The sequence below is a fragment of the Stegostoma tigrinum genome, chromosome 2, assembly GCF_030684315.1.
Source record: "Stegostoma tigrinum isolate sSteTig4 chromosome 2, sSteTig4.hap1, whole genome shotgun sequence".
Lineage (NCBI taxonomy): Eukaryota > Metazoa > Chordata > Chondrichthyes > Orectolobiformes > Stegostomatidae > Stegostoma > Stegostoma tigrinum.
The window spans coordinates 54,558,737-54,570,959 of NC_081355.1; positions in this window are offsets into that span (position 1 = coordinate 54,558,737).

Below are 12,223 nucleotides of genomic sequence, written 5' to 3' on the forward strand. Positions count from 1 at the left end.
CCCTCTTTGATGAAGGGTCTAGGCCCGAAACGTCAGCTTTTGTGCTCCTGAGATGCTGCTTGGCCTGCTGTGTTCATCCAGCCTCACATTTCATTATCTTGAATTCTCCAGCATCTGCAGTTCCCATTATCACTGATAGAGTTAAGATATGTTGGCCAGTGGGGAGAGTGCAAGGATGAAGGAGTTCATTGTGGAAAGTGGATGAGAGTGGAAAATAAGGGGCACGTGCCAAGTTGGAATCCTGGATGGAGGGGGATGTCAAGCTATAAACAGAGTATACATTGCAATATCAGATGTCATAATCACTATGGGAACGCAAGTTATTGTCAGTGATGACCACCAATGCCTCTAAAGGAAGAGCATGCAGGATGATGGTGCACATTGGTAAGGTATAATGTTAGGACTGAGGGTCTAGAAAAAAAATTGGAGACAAAGTTAGATTTGGTGGGTCTCCACTTGGGAGTGGAGGAAATGGGTTGAAATATGCTGAGTCACTAGTCTCCATGCTAGCATTTGGTTTGCATTGTTTGTATGTACCTCAGCATCTTGCTTATAGTGATGTAATTGATTTTATTTGGTATATCTTTGTGCATTTTGGATACATCATGAACAGCTGAAGCAAGTCATTATTAAAAATGTTTACTAGCTCGTGCTCAACTTTGGTTCAAGCATGTTGGTGCCTTTAATGTGTTCACTTGCTCTTTGATTTTCTCTCTCGTCAGCAGGTGTCACCAGCCGCTCAATTGATATCACTGTCATCTCTAAGTGATAAAATTAGGGGTCTTGCTGAGGGACGTGAACATGAAAATTCAGTGCAACACTGAGGGTGTGCTATTGTTTCTTTCAGGTGAAGGTTTTAAACCCATCTGTCTCCTCAAGAGGGCAAAGAAAGGAAAATCAGAGAGTTATTCTCAATATCCTGGTCAATACTTATCTCTCTTTCAGCAGCACAAAATTCATATCTGGTTGTTGTTTCATGGCTGTTTGTGGAAGCTTGTTGTGCACACCTTGGCCACCTTGTTTCCCATTTTACAACAGTGTTGCACTTCATTACTGTAGAGTGCTTTGGAGACCAGTTGACCATGTAAGTTTCGATAAAAACACAAATCTTGCTGCTACTGCAGTTTGAAATATGTTGCTTTCACAGTTTTGCTGAGTGTCAATTGTCTTTTTCAGGTCTCTTATGATCACCCTTTTAATATGTTTTGTTATTGTGTATATTCATCATAGTAAGGCCTTTCTCCTTTATAAATGCTGCCATGATGGTAAAATCAATATTCATCCTCATTCGTCTGATTTTAATAATAAGATAAGAGCCCATGGTGTCACGGGCATGGTACTGACAAGAATTGGCTGACTGGCAGAAGGCAGAGGGTAGGGATAAAGGAAGCTTTTTCAGGATGGCAGACAGTTACCTAGTAGAATTCTGCAGGTGTCAGTGTTGGGACCACACTTCACATTATGTATTAGCAATCTGGATGAAGGAACTGAGGGTATTGTTGCTCAATTTGTAGATGACATTAAAATAGGTGAAGTAATGTTGAAGAAGTGGGGAGGCTGCAGGAAGACTTAGACTAGAAGAGTGGACAAAGAAGTAGCAGATGGAACACAATATGGGAAAATGTGAGGTTATGCACTTTGGTAGGAAGAATAGAGGTGTAGACTGTTTTCTAAATGCGGAAAGGGTTCAGAAATCTGAAGTACAAAGGGACTTAGGAGACCTAGTTCATGATTCTGATAAGGTTAACATGCTGGTTCAGTTGCCAGGCATGAAGGCAAATACAATGATAGATCATAGAATCCCTACCATGTAGAAACAGCCCAACTAGTCCACACCGACACTCAGCGCATTTCATCCAGACCCATCCCCTAATCTACACATCCCTGAACACTACAGGCAATTTACAATGGCCAATATACCTAGCTGCACATCTTTGGACTGTAGAAGGAAACCAGAGCACCCAGAGGAAACCCACGCAGACAAGGGGAGAACATGCAAACTCCATACGGACAGTCATCCGAGGGTGGAATTGAATCCTGGTCCGGGGCGCTGTGAGGCAGCAGTGCTAACCACTGAGCCACTGTGCTGCCCTAATGTTAGCATTCATTTCAAGAGGGCTAGAATACAAGAGCAGAAATGTACCCCTGAGGCTGTATGAGGCTCTGGTGAGTCTACAATTGCAATAGTGAGAGCAGTTTTGGGTTCTGTATCTAAGAAAGATATGCTAGTGTTGGAAGGGGTCCAGAGGAGGTTTAGAAGAATGATCCCTGGGATGAAGGGTTTGACATATGAGGACTGGTTGAGGACTCTGGGTCTGCACTCAATACAGCTTAGAGAATGAGGGGATAGATTTGAAACTTACAGAATACTAAGAGGCCAGGATGGAGTGGAAATGGAGGAGATGTTTCCACTAGTAAGAAAGACTAGGACCCGAGGGCACAGCCTCAGAATGAAGAAGTGACCCTTTAGATGAGGAGGAATTTCTTTAGCCAAATGGTGGTGAATCTGTGGAACACAATGAGCCAAATGGCCTAAATCTACTACTATGTCTTACCATGTGTCTGGGACTCCCACTAATTTTGACTCTAAGTTTGAGGTTTTTCAGTTTATCTTAGCTTGTTGAAGTTTCCTGTTTTACAAAAATGTGTTAAAAAAATATATTTTTCACAGTCACATAACACAAACGGCAGGCGATCGCCATTGCCAGAAAGATAGAATCAAGCCATCTTCCCATGATAATCAATGGTGTCATCCCTGTTGAAGACTCTAGTATCAGTTACCCTTATGCAGAAACTTAGCTGGATGAACCATATCAATACTGTGGCCATAAAAGCCAGCCAAAACTTAGAAATTCTCCTGTGGGAATCTCCTCTGTCCATCACCTACAAGGCACAAGTGAGGAGTGTAATGGAATATTCCCTACTTGCCTGGATATATGCAGCTCCAACAACACTCAAGAAGATTGACTATATCCAAGACAAAGCAGGCCACTTACTCAGTACCCCACCCAGTACATCAAACACTCAGTCCCTCCAACACCAATACACAATAGTAAAGGTGTGTATCAGACAGGGGCAGAAATCATGGGCCTTGGCTCCTGACTCAAGCGGGTCCCCTACAGCCTGATTATTGGGCCTTGGTGTACCCCTCAGAGTGTGCCTGGGAGCCCTGGTACCGCATACAAGATGCAGTGCAATAACTCATCAAACCTCCTTTCACAGCATTTTTCAAAATTATGATCTACACCAGAATGATCAGCAGATGCATGGAACACAACCTAAGACACATGATCGTAACTTCACTGTTGGTGAGTCAAAATCCTTGAACTCCCTCCCTATACCACTTTTGCTGGAGAATAGAGACATGAAATATTTCAACGGAGAGAACATACGGAATACTGCAGTCCGAAGAGATCTGGGAATCCTTGTTCATGAATGGCAAAACGTTAATTACAGCTAGTAGTTAGTAAGCAGTTCGAATGTTGGCCTTTATTACTAAGGCATAGAAAATAAATTCTGCTAAGACGGCACCTAGAGTAATGAATATAGTTTTGGTCTGCTTGCTTAAAGGAGAAATAGACTTGCTTTGGAACCAGACAATGGAAAGGGCCTAAATTGTTTTCCCTGCAAGATTGTACATTTTTAGCACAGGAGTTCAACCACAATTTAAGAAAATTCTAATCTCCCTTTGTCTTCAAGGAGCCAGGACAGAATCCATTAGGCTTGCAATGTTTTCAGCCATCATCTTCATGGCTATGAATAAGTGACTTGCTTCTTATTACTCTCATTAGTCATGTTACATCTCTAGAAGTAATATGACCTTGCGTGTGTCTGGATGTTTATTACATTTGGATCTCTGCTGATGTGAAAATAAATGTTTATCCTCTCTTGTTTGGTTTAAACTTAAGAAAGCTCTTTCACATTTTTTGTTTAAAGTTATGGCACTCAAATATGTTAAAACACTCATTCGCATAAAAAATGTCTTCTTGTGGTCAGCCAACAGATAAGAAAAGATGGAAAATTACCCCAGACACCTTCCTGAACATAACATTTGCAAACTTAGGTAAGGGCAAATGAGTTGAGTTTTCGTCTGAAATTAGCTCAGATCTCATTTCAATATGAGATCTTGAAAAGTTACCCTAACCAGTTTACTGGTGGCTTGAAATCCCTTGAGAATTTGCACAGTTCCCTCGAGAACTTATCACAACTACGTGGCATGGTCCACTGCTTGGAGAAGTGCAGATTAATACAGCTATTAGTGCCCTTTCAACATATGATAATTTAAAGTAGATTGGCAATCAATTGTTGTTAGTTAAATGCTCATTATGACTGAGCGGTTGAATGATGTCTCACTGCAGTCTACCTTTGTTACTTACTTAAACCAGTCTCAAGGTTATTATACACAATGCATTCTCATTGTTCATGAGTTTTCAGCATCTGTTTACTTTGATGCCAATGGACTATTATTGTATCCATAGATTCAGAGGAGCACCCTGAACGGCAATAATACCAGCTGATACCTTACTCTATATTTAAAATAAAGTCACCATAGTCCCAGGAGACCAAAGGGCAGTCTCAAAGGGCTTGGTAAATAGAGCCAAGTGGTGGTTAGTTTAACCTGAGGGTCATCATGCCTCAGGCAAGGGGTAAGGTCAAGAAGGTGGGGCCTCAGCCAGTATGGGAAATTGAACCTGTGCTGTTGGTGTCACTCCACATCACAACCAGCTGTGCAGCCAACTGAGCTAATGGTCTCCATGTTTCTATATTTTCATATTGGGGAATAGTCCAGGTCAGCCTTTAGACAAAAATAAAGTTTAAAATAAACATTAAAATCAAAATTAATCTCTTTTGAAATGCCCATGATGTCGGCAACGGTTAGATGATGTTAATATTCAGGAATATATTTAACTATAGAACGTGATGGAGTTTGGGAATGGTCTTTAGCAACTGCTCAGCACTGCCATCTGGTGACCAGAAGCTGCATTATCAATAACATTTAACAACTAACATTCAATTTTCTTGTTAATGTAGCATTGTAAATTATTTTTTTAAGAAAGTAATTAAAGCTCAAACTGAAAGCAAGTTTACTTTTCATTATTAAAACATCGGATTGCAAGCAAGGTCAACATTTATTGCCTTTTCTTCTTTGCAAAAATATATTTTGTTTCTAAAATTTGTAGAAGTACATCACAAAATGTTTCTGCTTTAAAACTACAGAAGTGCAATAATTCAACTTGCCTCCATACCATGTTCCCCTTAGGTACCTCAATACAATTGTAATGCTTTTATCTTCATACTATACATTTCAAATCAGGCATACAAGTCAAGGGAAAATAATTTCAAATTGAAAATTACAGTAGCAGCAATAAAATTAAGCCTTTCTCTACAAAGCATGTTCCACTCTGTGGTATCTCAATACAACTTCAGTACTCCTGCTGTTTATAATGTACATTCCCTTTAGTGTTGCAGCCTGAGGTTTTCTATCCACTAGTTCCAGTCTTTGGTGTACAATGTTTGAAAGGCATTAGAAAACCACCTTTCCCATTGTGCTTCCCTAGCAGCTACCTCAAATCTTGGTTGCTCTTCACACAATCCTGAAGTTTGGAATGTGCCAGGATAAACAGGACAATTCTTTGCACTGGACACCCAGCAAGTTACAGGTAGATCAAAGAGTGTCTTTCACTGATTTGATGACCCTCCCGCCACAGTTGATGTTTGCCTCGATGTACATCTCCGAGTCAGTCCATAAAGCACAGAATCGTGCGTCATGAAGCTCTTGGGATGACCCACAACAAAATCCACCACATTCCTCTTCAGATCTTCCTTAAAAAGGCACGTTCCATAAGGAGGTTGATTCATCACCACAGGCACCGTGAGGGTCATGTATGGAGGAGATGAAACTCCAGACACATAGGAAGAATCTGACTGGGAGGGCTATTCTTACAACCAGCTAAGTTTTGTCTTGGAGATAGTAAGTGGGTGGCATGGTGGCTCAGTGGTTAGCACTGCTGCCTCACAGTGCCATGGACCCAGGTTCAATTCCATCCTTGGGTGACTATCTGTATGGAGATGACACATTCTACCAGTGTCTGCATGGGTTTCCTCTGGGTGGTCCGGTTTCCTCCCACAGTCCAAAAATGTGCAGGTTAGGTGGATTGGCCATGCTGAATTGCCCATAGTGTCCAGGGATATGTAAATTAGGTCAGTTATAGGGTGATGGGTCTGGGGATGCTCTGAGGGTCAGTATGGACTTGTTGGGCCGAAAGGCCTGTTTCTACGCCGCATGGATTCTATGATCCATGAACTGTGAACTGCCAATGCCTGAGTCAGAGATAACACTGTGGAGCTGAAGGAATACAGCAGGCCAGGCAGCATCAGAGGAACTGGAAAGTCGATGTTTCAGGAAGGATCCAGACCCAAAACATTAACTTGCCTGCTCCTCTGATGCTGCCTGGCCTGCTGTGTTCCTCCAGCTTCACATTTTGTTAAACTTTGTCTTGGTTCTTGTTTGAAAGTTTTGCCAACGTGAGATTTGCCAAATGACCTTCACAGCACTCAGGGAAACATCCCACAGAAGCCCATCATCGATCAGGATGTTATCTGCAGACCACTGCAGTCAAATGTACTTTTCTACATAAATAGTTTTCATGAGGGCCAGAACTAAACTTCTCAACACTAAAGACAGATAGAACTCAGCATGTGATGCCACTTGCTGGTTTAAGTAATTAAAGTCCACACGCAGGTTAACGCAGTCATACACAAAGATGGTTATTAGAATGCAGCAATGTTGGTTATGTTTCTTTCCCCTTAGATCTAGAGGTCTGTAGATTGTATTCATACAACATTAGCCTGATTTCTATTTCTAGATAAAGTGGAAGATGGCCTGGGGAAATCATCTCGATATAGGAGGGGTGGAAGGTGTAATTAATATCAAGCAGCACCTGCTCAGAGACGTTCAGTTTGGGTTTTGCCAGGGCCACTCAAACCCTGACCTCATTACAGCCTTAGTTCAAACACAGACAAAAGAGTGAATGCCAGAGATGAGGTGAGAAGGACGGTCCTTGATTTCAAAGCTGCATTCAACCGAAAGTGACATCAGGAGCCCTAGAAAAACTGGAATCAATAGGGATCAAGGGGCTGGAGTCATACCTGACACAGGACAATAGTCGTGGTTGTTGGAGGTCAGTCATCTCAGCTCCAGAACATTTCTGCAGGAGTTCCTCAGGGTAGTGTCCTAGGCCCAACCATCTTCACTGCTTCATCAATGCCGTTCCCTCCATCATAAAATCAGAATGTTCAACACTATTTGCAACTTCTAAGATACTGAAACAGTCCATATCCAAATGCAACAACATCTGGACAATATCCAGGCTTGGGCTGACAAGTAGCTAATAACATTTACACCACACAAATACTAGGCAATGACTACCACCAATAAGAGACAATCTAACCACTGTTACTTAACATTCAACCGTGTTACCATCACTGAACACCGCCCCACTATCAACATCCTGAGGATTATCATTGACCAGAAACTCAACTGGACTCACCACATAAACATAGTGGCTACAAGAACAACCCAGAGGCTCGGAATACTGCAGCGAGTAACTCACCCCCTGACTCCTCAAAGCCTGTCCACCATCTACAAGGTACAAGTCAGGAGCGTGATGGAACACTCCCCACTTTCCTGGATGAATGCAGCCCCAGGATCACTCAAGAAGCTTGTTTCCATTCAGGTCAAAGCAGCCCATTTGATTGGCACTACATCCAAAAGCATCCACTCCCTCCACCACCAATGCGCAGTAGCAGCAGTGTGTACTATTTACAAGATGCACTGCAGAAATTCACCAAAGATTCTCAGACAGCACCTTACAAATCCACAACCACTTCCAAAGACAAGGACAACAGCAGTAGATACATGGGAACACCACCACCTCCAAGTTCCCCTCCAAACTACTTTCTATCGTGACTTGGAAACATATTGCTATCTTTCACTATTGCTGGGTCAAATCCCAGAACTCCCTCCCCGCTGGCATTGGGGTTGCAGAGCAGGTGGGCTGCAGCGTTTTAAAAGGCAGGTCACCATCACCTTCTCAAGGGCAACTACGGAAGGTCAATAATTACAAGCCAGTCAGCCCACATCCCCCAAATGAATTTAAAAAAGAATAGTCCTACACCACACAACACTGAGAGTGTCTTGCATCTGCTGACTAGGCTCCTGTGCACAATGGAGAGGGAGCATTGTTCTCACGTGCTTAATGCTGGTTTCACCATAGCTACTGGCTCCCTTCAGTTTCTAACACATTGTTATGACTCCTCAAAACCATATGTCTAACACTGTCAAATAATCTGACCCAACTTTGCAGGGGTAAAAGGATCGGTCAGCCTCATTCCTAAAGAATATGGCATCACTCTTGCTTTAATTTATCTTGGCTCCTGAGGCCAGTTCAGTCACAGCCATTCATCAGTTTGTGTGCTGGCAGTGGATCTGACCACAAGATGGTGATATTATCCACGTACAATGCAGAATTTACTTCCGTGTCTGGGGTCATCTTGCTTCTCATGCTGGCATCCTTTCCGAGTATTTCAGTGAAACATGCAATACATGAAAAGGACAAAGGAGACAGGACTGTCCAGCACTCTCGTCAGATTTGATGGAAAGCTTTCCAATTCACACCATTGGTGGAAACAAGGGCAGTTGCATCCAGTGGAGGTGGGGGAGGTGATAGCCTTGTGGTATTATCATTAGACTGTTAATCCAGAGAGCCAGAAACATTCTGGGGACTCAGGTTTGAATCCTGCCACTGCAGACGGTGGAACTTGAATTCAATAAATATCTGGAATTAAGAATCTAATGATGACTACAAATCCATTATCGATTGTCGGAAAAACCCATCTCGTTCACCAATGCCCTTCAGGGAACGAAACTGCAATCCTTAACTGGTCTGGCCTGCATGTGACTCCAGACCCACAGCAATGTGATTGACTCTTAACTGCCCTCTGGGTAATTAGGGATGGGCAATAAATACTGCCTGGCCAGTGACACCCTCATCTAGTGCATGAATAAAGGAATTGCAGGTTCTCTCTTTAAACCCTATTTTGGAGAGCTCATGCATCATGTAGGTTGCGATATTCTGTCAAAAGCTTTCACCTGATGAGGTGGGTGTACACTCTCCTGTCATGCACATGGGCAATCCTACGTCAGAATAGTTCCGATCTGGTCAATTTGGATCACCAGCTCCAGAGCTGACTTTTCCAATGGGAAAAGAGTTCGCACTGAATATTGTAGTCCATATTCAGCAGTTAGTAGTGAACTCATTTCTAACATCCTCCCCTAACCTCTTCTGCTCATAGATGATGATGTATTTCATCATGGATTCTGATAGGTTGCTGGCCAGAAGCGTACTCGTATGTATCTCCAGAAGGTCTAGGGCGATCCAGTCCCAAAGAAATAGATGGAGCTCAACCAATAACAGGCTGCTTTCTGGAGTTTTACTCTTTCCAAAAGACTTGGGGGCCTAGTCAGATCATTTAGAGTTGGTGGGCTGTCCAAGTACTCCCACATATTGTTAGCTAACACCTCCACAATAGGGTAAAAAGACAAGGCAACATCAGAGGAACGGGAAAACGGACGTTTTGGGTCCAGACCCTTGAAGGGTCTGATGCAGACTGGCCTGCTGTGTTCCTCCAGCTCCACACTTTGCTATCTCTGATGCCAGCATCCGCAGTCCTTGCTATCACAGAAATATTTGAGTTCCTTTTGGAAGAAGTAATATGACCATGGTTTATCCTGCTCTACACAGAGGACCCTGGCCAAAAAGAAGAACTTGGAAGCCTTTAAGGTAAGGAATGAAGCTTGTTGGTTCCTCACCTCTTAGTGAGCCTTCTTGATAATGACCCTCACAAAGCTGCAGCCTGTGCAGATTCTGCATGCTTTTCTGGAGTCAGGACACTTTTTTCTTCTTTCTGTTCCTCTCTAATCTCCTGAATACACTTGAGGATGAAGACCCTCATGATGTTTGCTTTGATGCCCACTATAAAATATTGGGATTTTAAAGAAGTGTTTCACTGTTCTCCAAACTTTGGAACCCCTTTTAAGTTCCTAGGTCAGAAAACTCACCCTCAGCATTTATTTCCCCTCCCAATCTGCTGGTGTTTTTGTAAATGCCAGTAGGTCAGTTGAAGGCAGTGGTCAAAAAATCCATTGGTGGATTTAAGTGTGAGCACTTGGGACACAAAGTGGAAGTCTAACCTGAACCAGGAGGTCTGCCTCTCATTGAGGTGTTTTTATTTGGCACTCCATGTTTAGAATTGCTGAAGACATTGTATAGTTTGTCATCTTTTTACCACGTTCATCGGAAATCTGGTCATGGCATTCAGTCTGTTATTGTTCCTGCCAGATACTCCAACCACACTGATGATGCCTAGCCCTGATTATTCTTGAGAAGGTGACCACGAGCCACCTACTTGGTTACAAGTTGCTATGATCATTTCAGAGTTGACTACATCATTGTTGATCTGGAGTCACATGAAGGCCAAAGGTGTTTGAGGAGGACAGCTTTTCATTCTTAAAGAATATTAGTGAACATTTTATTTTAACAGTAATCCATTTGTTTTATGGTCACCGTTATTAACAGTAGCTTTTTATTTCAGATAATCAAAAAGATTGAATTAAATTCTCCCACTGCCATAGTGGGATTTGAACTGGATCAGTAATCTAAGTATCTGGATTACAAGCAACATAGCACTATGCCACTGATTCCATATTTACATAATTGCAATATGAATTCACAAAATAGTAATGGATGATTCTTTCATAGACAGTAAATACTCACAGTTATGAGATCGCCAGAAAGAAAGATCACCTTTCCAAGCCTTGATGCCCACAAAAGTGTTGGAAGCTGAAAGAAGGGTTTCACTGTTCTCCAGCTTTGTAATGTCTTTTGAGTTCCTGTTGTTTTATGGGGTCAGCAAACTCACATTAGTTGAAATATTTGCATGCATTAAAGAGCTCTGACTCATTCTGCTGGTAACAGGGGTTAAATGGACAGAAAATGAATTCTAAATATTATTTTGTCTTCCCAAATGTGGATTTTCTTTGTGGCTAAGAAATATAGTGTATTTCATTTAATTGGAACATGCAGAGAAATCAAATCTGACTACTGTAATTCAAATAACAAGGTGTAGAGCTGGACGAACACAGCAGGCCAGGCAGCAACAGACGAGCAGGAAAGCTGACATTTTGGGCCTGGACTCTTCTTCAGAAGGGTCTTCAGATTTCTGAAGAAGTGTCCAGACCCGAAATGTCATCTTTCCTGCTCGTCTGATGCTGCCTGGCCTGCTGTGTTCATCCAGCTCTACACCTTGTTATCTCAGATTCTCCAGCATCGACAGCTCCTACTATTTCTCACTGTAATTCAAATGACTTGATTCAATAGCAGTTAAATTAATAATTAAAATTTGAATCATCGTATCTGCAAACTATTATGAAAACTGCTGATGGCAAAAAATTTTGAAAATGAAATATTTTCTTTGAAATGCACTTCACCTGCCTGGCTATTCACATCAAAGATCAAAGACCCTTTGGCATCTGCATTAAATATCATTGAAAGGGAAAACTCCTTAAATTCAGTTGTCTCCATCTCAAAACTAAACTGAGTTCCATTAGTATACACATTCTACAGTGTTATTGCACACACTACAGCACATCTGCAAGACACTCTCAAGTTTCGTAATTCCGCAGGCAAGAAATGTGACTTGTTTTTGAATACTGCCACAATAAAACTCATAACAATCCACACCTAGTCAACCAAATATTCCAGCTCCTATAATATTTTGAAGGGGAGATTCTGGAATATGTTGAGATCTTGTACATTGACAGCCACCTGTCTGAAAAGCCATCGTTGAAGAGGAGATCCTATACTGGCTTAGCTGGACTAATTCATCATTTTACCAAGAACAGCAGCAGACATTTGAGAACAGAGACATCCAGAAGTTAATGATAGTCCTAGTGTTCTGAGCGCTGTTATCACCAAACTACAGAGATGTCCGGTCTGTACACCAGTGACATATAAGAGAGCTACAGAAATTCCACCAGCATCATCTTGGCTGCATGCTTTGGATCCTCCAAGAGGACCATCAACAAACAGCAATGCCGGGAACTAGCTTCGAAAAGGACATTCAGGGTAAACACCTGCAAAATCAACTTTGATAGATTATACAC